The sequence below is a fragment of the Triticum dicoccoides genome, chromosome 6B, assembly GCF_002162155.2.
Source record: "Triticum dicoccoides isolate Atlit2015 ecotype Zavitan chromosome 6B, WEW_v2.0, whole genome shotgun sequence".
Taxonomy (NCBI): domain Eukaryota; kingdom Viridiplantae; phylum Streptophyta; class Magnoliopsida; order Poales; family Poaceae; genus Triticum; species Triticum dicoccoides.
Window position 1 is genome coordinate 144994913 of NC_041391.1, and position 16660 is coordinate 145011572.

Genomic DNA, 16660 nt, shown 5'->3' on the forward strand with positions numbered 1-16660 from the left:
GACGGATTTAATGGTGAAAACGGATTTTTAGTTCGCCTTTTTATTTAGAAGATAAAACATTTTTTCCGATAGGAGGCGTATGGGCGATCTGCAAACGCCCACGTTTTTCCGATAATAAATCCAGCAAACTCACTCAGTTCCGAGATATTTTCGCCGGCGGCACGGAGAAATTACCTCACGTACGTACGAAGGCGAGTGAATGAAACAAAAGAAAAAAGAAAAGGCAGCCCACTTTCCCCTTCCCCCGACGATTCGTTTCGATTTCATCCCGCCGCCGCCGCAACCACCCTCTCCCCCGGCACGGCGGTGATCTTCTCTCCCACGGCCGACCGCCTCTCTCCTCTATCTCCCGCCGACGGTTGTATGACGGATCCTTGGCGACGGCGGCACCATGGATGCGGCGGCGAACCCTAGCCGCAGCGGCTTGCCGGCGCCTCTGCTCTTCTCTTCTCCTAGAGCAACCCCCTCGTCGCACTACGACGCGCCCCCTGCCACTCCTCTTGTATGCGAAACCCGACGGCCATGCCATCCTTCCTTCGCCTCCACCTCCACCTCCCCGACCGCGTGCTCCTTCGCCGCCCAGCGACGGCGGCCGATTTACGACGGATCTATCTGGCGCGACGGTAGCGCCAGCCAACCCATGGAGGCGGCGCCTGCCGTGCCTCTGCTGCTCTCCCCGAGCTCCCTCCTCATCTTACGACGACGCCTCCGCACCCCCTCCACCTCGACTCGGGCTTTGGTAAGCCACTCGGTCCCTCTCCCCCTCCTTCTCTCATGCTTCGTGTGACCAAGGCCATCCAGCCGTGCCAACGCTTGGGCATGAAACTGCCCATGGAAGCTTCACACTTTACACACCAGTAACAATTTGTAAAAATGTTAAATTTCTCAAACACTTGCTCACCACCTGGTTAAAATGAATTTCTGTCAAATTCTTGATTCATGATGGTCTCCTGCATCCAAATGTTGCATTTTTTTCTTCTAGAAATGCTCTCCTTCATGTAAATGTTCCCTGTTAGATCAAAAACTCCAGATGCATCTTTGGGACTACCTTGCAATACTTAACATGCTCAACTGTATCTTTCAGTTGATTGATGACTGGGCTGAAGGGGATACTTAACAAAGGTTCAGCAATGCCTCAGGGGGGAGATAGTCGTCGGAGGTCCCAATGTAAAAAAAGACCGTTCCAAGAATGAAGCTAAAACAAATGAGGTCTATCAGGTACGCTGTCAACTTGTTTCTGATATGTTCACACACCAAATCATGCATCGCTACTAATGAGCAATGACTTCTCTTTCATAATAAACGATCTGACACATGCCTTATATATCTCATGAAGGATGATGAAAGAGGTCTACGATGGTTGTATTCGGGTGGCATAGGGCGTTTTCCATCCACATTGCTGCCTTGAATTCATTGACCGCAAGAAAGATATCGTGAAGCTTCAACGTGGTGAACACACATCTGCCAAAACATATGTGAATTCTTGATCTGTGATGTCTCGTGATGCACAATATTTGTGCTTCTTGTGATTGTCTTATAATAAGTAGTGTCTTCGTTTTAGTGGATGTAGTCATAAGTTGCTAATTTTGGCTATGGTTTTACCTACCAGTGTCTGTCACCGTTTTTAGTACCTCAAATACTAAAAAGAAAAGAATTTGTTCCACAAACAGCAATGGCTGCTCTATTTACTTTGAATTGCAATATCAATCAATAGCACCCGTTTTTGAACGCAGATTTCTAAAGTTGTCCGGGACCCTGCCAGGATAGAGAGGTCGTCATCGCCATCACGTCCATGCTGTGTCAACCCCACTGCCCCCTTTATTTTGTCTGTGCCTGTGCATCTATATCCCCGCTGCCCTTATATTTTCTATCTCAATTACTCCCTCCATTCCAAAATAGATGACTCAACTTTATACTAAAGTTAGTACAAAGTTGAGTCATCTATTTTGGAACGGAGGGAGTAGCTTTTTTAAACCGCTAGATTGACCTCAGTGTAATAGTTGATCGGTAATAAGACCTTATGACTTGGTACCCAATGCATGTGTGTAGTTTTTTTTGACTTCTTCTCTCTCTCCTAACCTCCACTTATTGATTTCAGATTAATACATCAAAACATTTTTTGCAAGATAATCACATAGTTTTTTTTTGCAAAATAATGCATGCTCACTGGTTAGAGATAACATTTTTGCCAGAAGCAAGAATGTTATAGCTTGCATGTAGCTTGATATTCTTTTTATGCAATAGCACATTCATGTATCAGTGCATAAACAGCAAGATTACACACTGATGCAATTTCCTTTTCTTGTTTTGATTGATAGAATGAGCATGGAAAATTTCAATTTTCCGCACAAATTCCTATCCACATTCGATGGATTAGGAGATGATGCCAACACAATTGGTGTTGCAAGGGAAGAAGCAGCTGCAATAATCAATGTGTTCGCGAAATCATCTCTTTGTCATGTAATTTTTTCTGCCAGTTTACAACTCTGGTGACCGCCTCTCGCTCGACTCGGGCATCGGTAAGCCACTCGGTCCCTCTCATGCTCCATGTCACCAAGGCCATCCCGCCCTAGCAACAGTTCGGCATGGAACTGCCCATACAAGTTCAATTTCTGTGAAATTCTTGATCTGTGATGGTCTCCTGCATGCAAACGTTCTATTTTTCCAAGTGTTGCATTTTTCTAGAAATGCTCTCCTTCATGTAAATGTTCTCTGTTGGATGAAAAAATTCCAGATGCATCTTTGCGATTACCTCACAAATTCTTAACATGGTCAACTGTATCTTTCAATTGATTGACTGGGCTGAAGGGGATACTTATCAATGGTTCACCAATGCCTCTGGGGGGAGATAGTCATCGAAGGTCCCGATTTAACTAAAAGAATGAAGCTAAACAAATCAAGTCTCTATGGTGCATTGTCGACTTGTTACTGATATGTTCACACACAAAATCATGCATTGTTACTAAAGAGCAATGACTTCTCTTTCACAATAACCGCTCTGACACATGCCTTATATATCTCGTCAAGGATGACAAATGAGGTCTACGATGGTTGTATTCTGGTGGCATAGGGCGTTTCCATCCAGATGGCTGCCTCAAATTTATTGACCGCAAGAAAGATATTGTCAAGCCTCAACATGGTGAATACACATCTTCCTAAAAATATGTGAATTCTTGATCTGTGATATCTTGTGATGCATAATTTTTGTGCTTCTCGTGATTGTCTTATAATAAGTAGTGTCTTTGTTTTAGTGGATGTAGTCATGAGTTGCTAATTTTGGCAATGGTTTTATCTACCAGTGTCTGTCACCGTTTTTAGTACCTCAAATACTAAAAAGAAAACAATTTGTTCCTCAAACAGCAGTGGCTGCTTTGTTTACTTTGAATTGCAATATCAATCAATAGCACCAGTTTTTGAATGCTGATTTCTAAACTTGTCTAGGACCCTTCCAAGATAGAGGTCATCAATCATCATCACCATCGTGTCCATGATGTCTCAACCCCACTGGCCTCTTTATTTTGCCTGTGCCTGTGCACCTATATCCCCACTGACCTGATATTTTCGAACTCAATTAGCTTCTTTAAACCGCTAGATTGATCTCAGTGTAATGTTTGATCAATATAAGACCATAGACTTGGTACCCAATGCGTGCGTGCAATTTATATATTTTTTGACTTCTTCTGTCATTCCGAACCTCTGCTTATTTGATGTCAGGTCAATACATCAAAACACTTTTTGCAAGATAATAAAATAGTTTCTTTTTGCAAAATAATGCATGCTAACTGGTCAGGGATAACATTTTTGCTAGAAGCAAGCATGTTATAACTTGCATGAAGCACAATATTCTTTTTGTGCAATAGCACATTCATGTAATCAGTTATAATCGGCAAGATTATACATTGACGCAATTTTGTTTTCTTGTTATGATTGACAGAATGAGCATGGACTTCTATTTTCTGAACAAATCCCTATCCACATTCGATGGACTAGAAGATGATGCCGACACAGTTGGTTTTGCAAGGGAATAAGCAGCTGCAATCATGAATGTGTGTTCATCAAGTCGTCTCTTTGTCAGGTACTTTTTTCTGCCAGTTCACAACTATCTTTTCTTTTGGAAAAATATTCTGGTGAGTATATTCGCAATGATGTCTATCTTGTCTGGATATCACAACTGTCATGTAATTTCATTCTTGAGTCATATTATTTTGTGTGAATTTAGTTATAACATGCCATTAATAGTTATACTATATGGACGGAGACAAACTAAAGTTATTTGCTTGCATATAACCTGCAAATGTTCTTGCTCTCAATATCTTGTCAACCTGAACATGTGCGGGTAGGACTGGCGGGTGCCAACATTCCGATAAACATGTCCATTACAAGCTTTGTACTTTGGATGGTCAGTTTAATTATTTGTTTCCAGCAACTTGTGCCACTAAGCCCAGTACTACTGCATTTCATTGCCTTGTACCTCTACTGCTTGCATTGCCATGTGCCTTTACTAATGCTTTGTCTTGCTGTTGTGCCTTATATGGTAACAATAGTTTTGAAACTCTTGGGTTGTCTTAGTTTTAATCTTGGAAAACCAACAACTTGGTTTAATGCCCCTTAAAAATGTATCCCCTTGTGTCCTTTCGTCACTCCTAACCTCCAGTTACTTGATGGCGGAGTAATATATCCAAAAACCATTTGCAAAACAATGCATGTTCACTAGCCAGAGACAACATTTTTGCCAGAAGCAAGCATGTTATAGCTTGCATGTAGCTTGATATTCTTTTTGTGCAATAGCACATTCATGTATCAGTGCATAAACAACAAAATTCAATTTTCCATACAAAATCCTATCCACATTCGCTGGATTAGGATATGATGCCGACACAATCAGTGTTGCAAGGGAAGAAGCAGCTGCAATAATCAATGTGTTCGGCTGTTCGCGAAGTCATCTCTTTGTCATGTACTTTTTTCTGCCAGTTTACACCTCTGTCATTTGTTTTTTAGAAAAGTAATCTGATGAGTATATTCTCAGTGAGGCATGCATCACTGTCTGGATATCACAAGTTCACAACTGTCATGTAGTTTCCTTCTCGAGGCATATCATTTAGTTATAACATGCCGATATTAGTTATATGGACAAATATAAACTAAAGCTATTTGTTTGCATATAGATTATAGACTGCAAATGTTCATGCTCTCAATATCTAGTCAACCTGGACATGGTGTGGGCAGGACTGGAGGGTGCCAGCATTCCGATAACATGAACATTACAAGCTTTGTACTTTGGATGGTCAAATTATTAGTATTCAACAACTTGTGCCACCAAGCCCCGTACTGCTGCATTTCATTGCCATGTACTTCTACTATTGTGCTTGCATTGGCATGCGCCTTCGGTAATGATTTGTCAGGGCGTTGTGCCTCATATGACAACAATAATTCTGAAACTCTTGAGTCATCTTCAAGTTTTAATCTTGGCAAACTGTAAATCTGGTTTAATGCACATTAAAAATGTATCTCTACTGCATACTTAATAATCCAACAATATTTACGAAACTCCGAATGTGCAATGTAAACTTACAATTATCTCATTCTGCATTTGCAATTCTGTAATTTACAGTTGCATGGTCTAGTGAGAGTACTTCACTTTAGTCTTTTGACTGTCCAACTGATTCTTTTTTATAGTGCTGCTGCAGGCTAAAGTTGCTAATAGAAACAACACAATCTCAGCTAGAAGTTAGCTGAAGATGCAGGATTTGTGATGCTAGGATTGATGATCCGCTGATTAGAGGGTTGTCCCTAACTTCCCGTGAGGTTAGATGAGCAATCTTTTTGTATTTGACAATTTGTGTTGCGAGTTACTTGTACCCATTGACCGTGCTGGCTAGATCTTGGATGCAACAGTGTGCTAGGCAATCACACGTGGTGCCCTGTCATCGTGTCGTGGATGTGTTGTGGTCATGGCCTTTGAGCCATGGTAATTTATGGTGTAGGGTTTGGTTCATGGGTAGCCATCTGGCTGCACATGCTTTTGTGATGGTAGTTGTAGCAAATAATCTCTCCTTCTGGTGTTTGCTCAATTCAACATTGCCCTGTTATTCAGTTATTCATAATTTGTTAGTTGCATATGGTTTTATGAGCTCTACATTACTATTTACTGGAAGTCGAAACATTTCATTATAATTTGCTAAAAACTGTATCAGGACCCGTTTTAGTATGATTGACATCTTAAAGATATACTCCATATGTTTACCTTTATTTCTTCCATTGGCATGATGTCAATAGGAATATTAGATTTCCACCAAGTCTATCATCTAATGGAAATTTGCCAAAGAGGATTTAGTTCCTCTTTTTTTCATCTAGCATGCATGTATATATGTTCTTTTCAAGCACATGAATACTATCCATGACAACCCAGCATCCATGTGTGCTTACATAGTTTTGGCGATTCATGTCAACTTAATGCAGTGTGTGCTTTGCGCGTTGTTTTCAATGAAGCCGTTCTTCAATGTTGGAGTCCGTGCACCTCGGCATGCACCGCCAAGCTGTGGCCACCACACCTTGGTGTGGCTTGGTGCAGTGTTGATCGAACGGTCGCCGTTGTGCCCCTTGGCTTTGCGCCAAAAGCGACGGGATGACGGTGGCTGTGTGTAACCTCTTGTCTGGCTACTATAGCTTGAAGGACTACCTCGGCCTCTTGTTTCTGGCGAGTCCCTCTCCTCTCTCTCCATGTGCCCTAAGATGGCCCGACCATCGAGTCATGTCCAGTTTTGGTGCTAGCCATCGAGCCATTGATTTAGGGCTTTGTTCTTTAGACATGTTATCTGTTGGTCATCTTCTGGCCATCGTAATCTTGAGATTGTGATGATCTTGTTGAAATTGGTCCTTGTGCTAGTTAGGCCCTTTTGCTACTGTATATGTTGTTTTATTGGGTTCTGATCGTGACTTAGGATTTTGGCATGCTCCTGTTTAGGTCGTAGAATGAATCATGTAATTGCATACAACATCACGTAACCATACTTCTAGTTGGCTAGTTTTAATCTTGGTGATGACCTGCTGGGGCTTATTTTTGAGATATTAGGTGCTATTTTGAAGGAACTAAAGGTCAAATACTATTTAAAGGTCTAGGATATGAAATAAAAACACTAAAACTGAATTTGATAGGAAACAAAATGGTGTCCTATTGGTTAGTAGTCTTGTGGTTGGGTCTGATATTTACCAAAATTAAACCTTGTTTGTTTGGTTGTTTTGGATTTGCCGATACGCTGACTGCTCCTTGCTCTCTTAATATTTTTGGTTTATTTTGACTGTCTTATTGTTTAATGAACCATCTCTTTAGTTACCTTGCCTTGGGTATTAATGATTTTGGGCCGCTCACTTTTGTAGTGTTGTTGCTGGGCGTATTTTGGACAACATTTACAGCACTAGTTTGGTCGACGAAGAAGAACTTTTCGACGAAGAAGCTCTGGCTGCTCCAGTGCTCACTCCGACGCCTCTTTCCTGTCCCTCTGGTGGCCGCTTCCTTGTTGGTTCTAGAAGAGGTAAGTGCTGGTTCCTCTCTCATAGTCTGTCTGATGATTGTAGTGCTGGTCATCGAGCCATGGGCTACTGTTGTGCCAGCCATCAAGATGATTTAATGTTTAGATCTATGGTGGTGCTCTTCCGGTGGCCACAATAAGATTAGAGTTATTTTCCTCACCTGCCTTATTTATTATTTCCATTGGCCTGTAATCAACATGAATATTATATATTGTAAAAAAACTTGAATATTTGATTTTCACTAAGTCTATCACCTGATTGTAAGTTGCCAAAAATATTTGATTCCTTCATGTTTCAAGTAATTAACATGTGTAGTATTAGCGAACCAGCTTCCCAGTGTGTGCTTTGCATATTGATGCCAAACTGGCATGAATACACACACACACACACACACACACCATGGGCACTATGCATGACTTGTTCCCTTTTATTAACCAACTTAGCATACTAAACCTGGTACAGTGACCCATGCCAACCCAGCGTGCATGTGTGCTTACACAGTTTTTGTGATTCTTGTCAACTTAATGCAGCGTGTGCTTTACGTGTTGTTTTCAGTGAAGCGGTTCTTCAATGTTGGAATCCCTGTTTGGTGTGGTGGTGACCGAGCGGTCATCGATGTGCCCCTCCTCCCTACCGACGGGATGACGGTGGTTGTGTTGTAAACTTTTAACCTCCTTGTCCGGCTACCACAGCTCGGAGGACTGTCTCGGCTTCTTGTTTTTGGTGAGTCCCTCCTCCCTGTCTCCATGTGTACTAAGATGGACCGGTCACCTGCAAAATTAAGTTTCAAAAGTAGGAATTGGTAACACCATTTGGAAGGTACAGTAACAGAGCGTGATTCCATCTATCTTATGTCGAAGCAGAGTAAAATAACTTAAGACTGATGTTGTACTAGCATGCATGTGTGTTTACTTAGTTTTGTGATTCATGTTAACCAAACGCGGCGTGTGCTTTATGTATTTTTTCAGTGAGCGGCTCTACCTGGTTTTAATGTTGGAATCCCTGCACGCCCCAACATGCGTCGCCGATCTGTAAACGCCTCTACCTAGATTGGTTGGGTGGTGACCAAACAGTGAGGTGGTGGAAAGCATCGTAACCTCTATGTCAGGCTACTATGGCTTGGCAGGGTACCTCCTCGTCCACTACCTCGGCTTCCCACAGCATGATCACAATGTTTTGGCTGCAACCGTGGCGGTGGTTGCTGCCTCTTTCTGTTCTGGTGAGTTCCTGCTCTTCTGCCTCTCCCTTCGATGGTCTTGTCATTGAGTGGTAGCCGATTTTTGCCTATGATATTGGCATTATGATAGCCATGGTTAGTTAAGATAGATAAGAATTATCTTTTCCTTAGGTTAGAGGTATTTTTCTCACATGCATTATTTATTCTTTCCATTGGCCTGTAATCAACATGAATGTTAGATTTTCACTAAGTCTACCATCTGACTGTAAGTTGCCAAAAAACCATGTTTGCTTCCTTCCTGTTTCATGTAATTAACATGTGATGATGCCAAGCTAGCATGAACGTATGTATATGTTTTTTTCAAAATACATGGGCACCATGCATGGCTTATTCCTTTTTTATTAACCACATTTTAGCGTACTAAACCTGATACAGTGGCTGGATGCGTGGATCCTCGTCTCTCATTGGCTCGTTTGTTTCTCGTCTTTTTCGCTCACGGTCCCTCAGTTCATCGTTTTGTATGAACCATGAATAGCTTGGCCAGAAAATGAGGCCATTTATAACTGTCCAATCATGATATTAATTGAGGAAAGAGCTGCTAAGCTTGTGCTGGGTATCCATTATCACATAAAGTGTCGTGTTCAAACCGTGCATTTGTTGTGGTCAGATCATGGTCAAACCTCATACAAAACCAAGGCAAAAAGCATCCCAACAAAGTGTTTCAAAATGGCAAGGTCTGGATAGGCGATCCCTGGTTTCTGTGTGAATTAGTTTGCACGACACACAAAGAGTAGTCTGCTGAGAACATGCACCTTCTTAAAAGCACATCTCTGTGATGACAACACTTCTCCGTCCTTGAGAAACTTCTCCACGAGTGATTTAGTTTGCTTCAAACATGAAGGCTATTTAATATCACGAGGGGTGGCATCAGTACAGCATCCCGTATCATCAATACGAGTGGTGTCGTGTGACAACTGGGGCCATGCTTCGGTAGGGCCAGAAGCCAGTGGGTGGGTCGTGCCTGTGCATCGTCGGCGTTGCTTAATCTCTCTCCTCCTGGTTGGCCGAGACGCTTGGGCCAAAATCACTATTCTGACCTTGTCAGAAATCTTCGGCACAAAATGACCTCTTCCAGAAACTATTTCACGATCTGACCCTTTCTGAAGCGCCAAACCTCGTGGCGTTATTGTCCAAAGTAGAAACGCCATACTATTCAGCGTTGCTAGCGGGCCACGTGACAAGTCGAAACGCCGAAGTTTGCCGCGTTTGTAGAAACGCCAGACCTGCTGGCGTTGCTGCTGGACGTGAAAACGCCAAAGTCCTAGGCGTTGCTGCTGGTCCATTGCTACAACTAGCATCTAGCATGCATGCATGTTACCTCGCCGGCAATGCATGAGAACAGTTTGACTCTTCTTCCGATTGATGCATGCATGTTATACGTGCCGCCGACAATGCATGAAACAAATTGACTGATCTTGCGATGCCATCGATCCAATGACTGCATGGCAAGATTGTATTCTCCTACACATGAAAACGCAACAAGCATGTGAGTGAGGTGCATCATCGCGGCCTTCAAGGGGCAAGATCCAAAGAGAGAAACGTATGTACAGTTGATTATTTACTCCACGGAAACTCCAACGTGTCGATTCAAACAAACGATGATTTTGTCTGTTTGGATCGGCCGCCCACCCGACGTCCGTCTTTTTTTTGGTCGGTGGTGTGCCCAACGCCCGCATCCCATTTCATGTCCACGCAAAAATTTGAAAACGCCCGCGGTAATAGATCATGCCAGCGCCCATGCCGCCGCCTAAAGTTCATGCCGGCATCATGCTAGCGGCCGACATACAATGCAAGCCTCCCAAAAAAAAAACCACCACACAGTTCTTGCTGGCGCATTTGCCAGCGACCGGCGATCGACGCTGCATCCTGCTTATCCTTCTGGGAGTTGGTCTCTCCCCTCGGCTGTGGCTTTTCGCCCTAGCCAACCTCCTCCACGGCTTTTCCCCCCACGCGCCATGACGGCAGCATATTGCGCCTTGAACTTCTAGTTCCCGTTGATGACCGTTGCTTCCTCCCTTGCGTCCGCCGCGTGCATGCGGCCCTTCCTCTTGGCCGACTCCAAGGCCCGCTCCGCGGGCGTCAGCTTCTTCTTCTTGGGTGGCACCGCAATCTTGCGGGGGGCACGGGGCTCGCCTTTGCCGAAGGGGGTGGGGGTGAGGCCGTACGAGCCGAGGCCGGCGGCAGCATCGAGGTCGTCATCCATGGCTCGCGGTCAGGAGCGCGAGCGGGTAGGAGCTTTTGGAGAATTGGAGGGAAAGGCTGTTCGCTTTGCCACCGACTGGCGAGCCAGATGAAGGAGTAGGCGCGCGCCGCGTCTGTTCGCTTCATGCCCGCGTCGACAAAATGGGACGGCGCGTTGGAGTTACTCTTAATTAAGAGAACGGAAGGGTCGATCACATGCATGTTGCATGCAGGTAGGCGTCGTTTTCTCTGTGAAATCAGCAAAGAGCGACATCATTTGTTCTCTGGCGCATGTTTACATATGCATCAAAATCGAAACTTGCCACGTGCCCAAAGTCAAACTGTCTCATGCATTGTCGGTGAGGTAACATGCATGCAGGATGCTAGTTGTAGCAATGGACCAAGAGGGCAACGCCTAGGACTTTGGCGTTTCAGCATCCAACAGCAACGCCAATATGTCCGGCGTTTCTACCAACGCGGCAAACTTCGGCGTTTCGACTTGCCACGTGGCTGGCTAACAACGCTAAATAGTATGGCGTTTCTACTTTGGACAGTAACACCACAAGGTTTGGCGTTTCAGAAAGGGTCAGATCGTGAAATAGTTTTTAGGAGAAGTCATTTTCTGCTGAAGATTTCTGACAAGGTTAGAATAGTGATTTTGGCTAGACGCTTGCATGCACGTTACCTAGTGTGAGCGTCAGGGGTGGAATTCTGCTACTTTATTTGCTTCTTGTGTACCCTATCTTGATGGTGGTCCTGGTTCATGCCTGGGCCCGCGGAGCAGTGGCTTGGGTATTATATCAGTTGGGTTTGTCCGATGTGCCCGCTGGTAAAGCAGTGCAGGCCTCCGGCCATTGGGTTAAAGGGCGTGTCACGCCGGGTGAGGGTTGCACGCCACATTTCTACCCGGCTGAGAGAGGCTCCATCGCTGCAAGTGGTTCCTGTGTTATGCGGTCCACTTGCCGGTTAAATGGGTAAGAGCGGCTGGGTTCTCTTGAAGTTTACAGCGGCTGGGTGGGTGGGCTTGTCAGAGATGCGATGTGCCACGTTCGGTGAACTAGCGTTGGCGGCTGGATGCGTGGTTCCTTGTCTCTCATTGGCTTGTTCGTTTCTCGTCTTTTTTGCTTGCGGTTCCTCGGTTCTCGTTTCTTGCTCGGTCCTCCTTACATTGTTGTAGGATCATTTGGTCTGTTGTTCATCGCTCGGCTTGCTCCTCGGGGAGGTAAACTCTTTCTTGCTCATCTCCTGTTCAATAAAATGCAGGTGCGCTAACACAGTATGGGGTTGTCCTGCTGCTTGTGGGGTTGTCCTTCCGATCTCATCAGAAAATAACACTGCTTGGTGCTTTCAGAGGCGTATATTCATTTAGGTTCAGCTCCGTGTTTGTGTGATTTCCTTGATTTTTAGGACCCTGTCTTGCATGGTCAGGCTATAGCTTTCGACAGTTCTGCTGCTCCTTGTTTGCTAGGTCATTGTTTGTGTATGGTCAATCCAGTTGCTGGTGCTTTCATATATATACTTTGTGATTTGCCAGACCACCAACTGTTGTTTACCTCTGCACATATTTATTCTTGTTGCTCATTGATGCATGAAAGTTAAATGATCCATGGTTGCAACGTGGATTAAGCCGTCTTTCCTTATGCTTGTGCTGGGTATTTGCTTGCCATGTGTTCCTTTCGGACAAATAGAAGTCGGATGTGCCCAATTTTCTGGCTTTGTCACTAATGATACTTGTTTTGGTTCCCAGTTAACACGTGATTGCCGCTTGTGTGTGCACAAGCCAACGCGTGCTGCTTTAATATACATGCTTAAGAATTTAGTGGAACGCCTCTTGTTGTTGCTTTAGTATGGGTCTTATAGAATCCAACACAACACCATTTTCTTTTTACATGTGCACACAAATTATCTTTGTGAATGTTATGTTAAGGTTTACAATACTGTTGTTGTTATGGCTCATATTCTTGTACTGCCTATCAATGTGTGCATAGGTAGCCTCAAGGCTACCTATTTTCTGTTCTGAGAGTTACATACACGGAATTCATGATTATTATCAGCATCTGTCTTCAATATTTTCGATATGTTCCATATGAACCATGAATAGCTAGGCCTAAAAATGAGGCCATTTATAACTGCCCTGTCATGATATTAATTGAGAAAAGAGTTGCTAAGCTTGTGTTAGGTATCCATTATCACATAAACTATCATGTTCAAGCCGTGCATTTTTTTGAACAGATCATGGTCAAACCTCATACAAAACCAAGGCAGAAAGCGTCCCAACAAAGTGTTTCGAAATGGCAAGATCTGGATAGGCGATCTCTGGTTTCTGTGTGATTTAGCCTGTACAACACAGAGTAGTCTGCTGAGAACAAGCACCTTCTTAAAAGCACATGTCTTTGATGACAGCAACTTCTCCGCGAGTGATTTAGTTTTCTCAACACACGAAGGGTATTTAATATTACGAGGGGTAGCATCAGTACGCCTTCCTGTATCATCAATATCAGTGAGGATATATTTGCAGGTAATATTAAATGCCCCTTTTCTGCCTTGTCTGGTGCTGATAGGCATGTGCTTTGTCTCTTGGTGTTTGTGTATAATTCTTTAGTTCTAGTATTAATTAGTTATGTCGTTGCCTAGTATTTTCTTAGTTAAGAATATGATGCTTGTGTGGTTGATGATCACATGCTAGTAATTCTGTGATATAAGCTGGGCCCCCCTTTGGAGCCTTGCTCTTTTTACTCGGGAACTGCAACTATTGATCGATGTTCTTCTGACCAACAATATCTTGTTATTGTATTGAGCTATCATTGTGTTGGAACCTTTCATATGTTTGTGATGTGATAGTTGGACCTTTATTTTCCTTCTAGCACCGATTTGGTGGCTTAAGAGATTCTTTTTTGTCCCCATCCACTGTCCGAGGCTTGAATGTGGTGTCCTTGAACATTTGTTTGCATCACTAGGTAATAGGCCTGAAAATGAGGCCATTTATGACTCTCCCTTCATGATATTAATTGAGAAAGGAGCTGCTAACTTGTGTTGGATATCAATTATCACATATCTGTCATGTTAAAAACATGCATTTCTTTTGAACAGGTCATGTTCAAACTTTGTGCAAAACCAAGGCAGAAAGCGTCCCAACATAGTGTGGCAATATGGCAGGATTGGGAGAGGTGATTCCTCGTTTCTGTGCGATTTAGTTTGCTCAACACACAGAGCAGTCTGCTGGGAACAAGCGTCTTCTTAAAAGCACATGTGTCTGCTGACACCAACTTCCCCATCTGTGAGCAGAGGTCGCGTCCCTGAGAAGGATTTGGTAAGCTTTTGATGTCGGATACATAGCAGATTTATTTCGCGTTTGAATTAAGCCAACAATTCTTGTAGTGTCTTTTTCTTTGAATAATCTTTTGCTCACTCCTCTACTCTCCATGTTGTTATAGGTCACCGAGGGAACTTGACACGTTCAAGGGCCACCTGGAGATGGTCGTCAAGCTGAAGTGGCTCTCGTCGGCACTGACTTGGTGTTTGTTGTCGTGGTCTCCGGCGGCGGTTGTTGGGTGGCTGCCATGGCGAGCAATGCATGCACGGTCGAAGGCTCAGCTTAGCGGCCGTTCTGTATGACCGTGGCTATAGTCGATTTGGTAAGTTGCTGGTTTTCTTGGGTCCTCCCTAGGCCTCACCTGCTCTCGGACCTTGCCTTCGAGCACTGGATGCCGGCCATCGAGCCGTGGTTGATTATGTGATGCTAGACTGACATGCTTTTGGCTTCCAGCTATGACTGCTTTGATTCTATGTTCACGTAATTAATTTTATTAGTGTGACTTGCTTTGATGCCAAGTTGACAATTCTAGACCCATAACCATCAGTTCATTTGTAAACCAGAGCTTTGGAAGCTTGATGTTTCAGTAGTAAACTTTGGAATTCCCTACATATATTTTGTAAACTTTGATATGTCTTTTTCAAGTCCATCTTTGGCTGTTTTGGCTTGGTTTGTTTCATAGCCATGATGGTTTTGGTTCATGTTGTAACAGTCAAGAGTAAGTTGGTAGCATCATTAGGTTTAAGTAAATCTGTGTGTGGTGCAAGTGTCAGTATTCTAGCAGCTCATATGGAGTTCTTTGTGATTTGTTCCTTCTAATTTTGTTTCACCCTTTTTTCAGGTTATTCGATTGGAGGTGACTCCTGGAGGGAGGTTAGTTATTGAGATTGATAATCCAAAAGTGGCAAGAGGGCAGGAGAGGAAGAGATGGCCTAGATTTGGAGGCACTAGATAAATGGATGGACGAGTTATTTGTTGGCTGCGGAATTAGTGTTGGAGGCTGATGCCCTTTTTTATTTGTGTATGTTTTCTCGAGCTAGCTCAAATAGCGACACTCGAGATTGATATGCTAGATAGAATCTACTTTCTTGTCCTGGTGGCTGTTTGAGCTAGTTATGTACGTATATCTGGTGTACGAAGAATGCATGTTGTGAATGAAGAAAAATGGAATAAAATTCACTTCTTTGGTCGATTCAGTTTTGGCTTTGTGCAAATGGCTGGCTAGATGGTATGCCTAATTTCCTTTTCCTATCTCTGCTGAGCCCCGAGGCGCTTATTCTTGCCCTGGTGTACACAGTGCTACGATATAGTAAATGGAAAAAGTCATTCCTGTGGCAGCAACTTACTTGCGACTGTTATTTACATTTCATATTGCACATCTTTGTTTTATCATCACCCTCAAATTAAATGTCCAAATAGTCTGATACTGGGGGCTTTCAAAACTGTATGTACATACCAACAGTAGACACAAATGAAAAAGGAAAGAATGATTGGTGGTTCAAATATAAATATATGCCAGCAGTAGATACAATGGAGAAATAAATAAATAAAGAAAGATTGGTGGTTCAAATATAAATATATGCCAGCAGCAGATACAATGGAGAATGAAAGATAGCTAGATTGGTGGTTCAAATATATATATTCCAAAAGAAACAAAGAAAGATTGGTGGTTCAAATATAAATAAAATATAAGTATATGCCAGTAGCAGATGCAATGGAGGAAGAAAGAAAGAGAGAAGATCTCGCAACAAAAACCAAAGGTAAAAGGAAACCACTTGCGTAATTTCAGGGAATCCCACGGGAGTTGCTGCCTCTCCCGTGCATCTCCGACCGTCCCCGAGCCCCTCCGGCCGCCTCCCCTCGTGAGCTCCGGCGACTACTCCGGCCATCCTCGAAAACCGTGCCAGATCTAGATCCACGAGGTTGACCCCAGATTTCCTCCCAAGTCTTTTATTTTTGCATTCCGGTGTCTTGTTCATCGCATCATAACTTCATGCATATTGCTCCGTTTTATGCGTGTAATATATCAAAATGTTCATCATGAGATGCTATTCATTTTATTCCATTGTGCCATGATTTTTTGAGTTCATCTTGATGCCCTTATCATCGTTGCAAGAGTGCTATATGATGTTAACCTGCTGAAACTGTTATAACTTGCTGTTTTGTCTTTTTCATTGCATTTTGTGTGTGCATCCTATGAGCTTGATGTCTACATGAGTATTGAGATACATCATGTCATCTTTACAGTGGTGTAATCCATGTATTTTTGTGAGTCTTGTAGTGAGTGCATCGAGCTCGTGAAGTAGGGTATTTGTTGTTGCTGTTTTACTAGGCTTAATCTGTTAAATCATGATGCTAAGTAAACCTGCTTCTACAAGTCATTCTATGCATAATCTGGA

General features: G+C 43.3%; 1 long non-coding RNA gene across 9 annotated transcripts; it reads left to right on the forward strand.

Annotated features, from left to right (window-relative positions):
* The first annotated feature begins 202 nt into the window (after positions 1-202).
* Positions 203-15457, forward strand: LOC119323314. 9 transcript variants are annotated; one of them, XR_005156233.1, is made up of 14 exons: positions 203-739; positions 1085-1218; positions 1337-1475; positions 1734-2519; positions 3028-3139; positions 3935-4075; positions 5677-5805; positions 7378-7532; positions 8086-8253; positions 8499-8749; positions 13181-13466; positions 14039-14258; positions 14383-14583; positions 15103-15457. It is a non-coding gene; the product is annotated as an uncharacterized LOC119323314 (long non-coding RNA). The 9 variants fall into 9 exon arrangements; XR_005156234.1 differs by lacking the exons at positions 13181-13466; positions 14039-14258; positions 14383-14583; positions 15103-15457 and adding an exon at positions 9143-9331 and having other exon boundaries at positions 205-739; XR_005156230.1 differs by lacking the exons at positions 13181-13466; positions 14039-14258; positions 14383-14583; positions 15103-15457 and having other exon boundaries at positions 208-739; positions 1734-1825; positions 2319-2519; positions 8499-9101.
* The last annotated feature ends 1203 nt before the right edge of the window (positions 15458-16660 follow it).